The following is an 858-nucleotide window of genomic DNA, read 5'->3' on the forward strand; positions in this document are numbered from 1 at the left end:
GGTTCGGTCTTTTTAAAGAAGAATGGTGGGGTATTTGTACTTTATTCTTTACAGCTGAGCGAAAAGGAGTAGCCGTCTCCACCGTACAAATTTTTTTAGTTAATATGCTTTAAAACTCACAGCGACAAACTTTTGTAGTTGCTCAATAAAAAGACAAATCAAGGCGTCGGTGTAGCTTGCAAACTTGTAAACGTATATTTTACACAAATGGAGCTCGAAATTATACCTACACACCTTCTACAATGCACATAAAACAGATTTATATTTGGCTTTATTATAGCCGCTTCACTGAAGCGAAATAAGTGAAATATAAATGCCGCTATGGTCAACCGAAGCTCTGTGTGAACGTGCTCGTATTAAGGAAGCTGCGATAGCTTTAATTTTAGTTTATACGTAATAAGTAAACTGCAAAAAAATTTAATATAATCTACAGTCAGTTGACTACAAAAAAATGATCACCACTTCATTGTGTGCTGATTTGATAATAGAACTAATGGAGGGTTATGTCAGCCGCCTCAGCCATGCCTTTTATTGAGGCAACTAAAGTGCTTGTGTGTGCTCGATACCTTTTTACGCTTATGTATCACAATGTTCCATTTAGCGTATCACATCGACACGTAGCAATGAAGATTTTGGTAAACAGACGTGTGCTCTTTCCCAAAAAGGTGCCCAGCAGACATACCTTAGCGTCGCAGCACAGAATTGGTAAACTCTCTTTGCCAGTAGACGGGCAGCTACGAAAAAAAGAAAACAAAAATAAATACATGTGGCTCAAGGCCAGTTATCTGAGTGATCAAACTTTCCATTTTGTGAATTTCTCTGTTACAAATAAAGTTAATGCATCTTTTTAAAAGACCT

General features: G+C 37.2%; 1 long non-coding RNA gene across 1 annotated transcript in view; it reads right to left on the minus strand.

The window, feature by feature from the left end:
* Positions 1-512: 512 nt before the first annotated feature.
* Positions 513-858, minus strand: part of LOC129386247 (uncharacterized) — a 169255-nt gene continuing 168909 nt past the window's right edge. The window contains exon 3 of the long non-coding RNA XR_008613691.1: positions 513-734. This is a non-coding gene — a long non-coding RNA (uncharacterized lncRNA). The remainder of the gene's footprint in view (positions 735-858) is intronic.

The sequence above is a fragment of the Dermacentor andersoni genome, chromosome 4, assembly GCF_023375885.2.
Source record: "Dermacentor andersoni chromosome 4, qqDerAnde1_hic_scaffold, whole genome shotgun sequence".
In the NCBI taxonomy this organism is placed as follows: Eukaryota; Metazoa; Arthropoda; class Arachnida; order Ixodida; family Ixodidae; genus Dermacentor; species Dermacentor andersoni.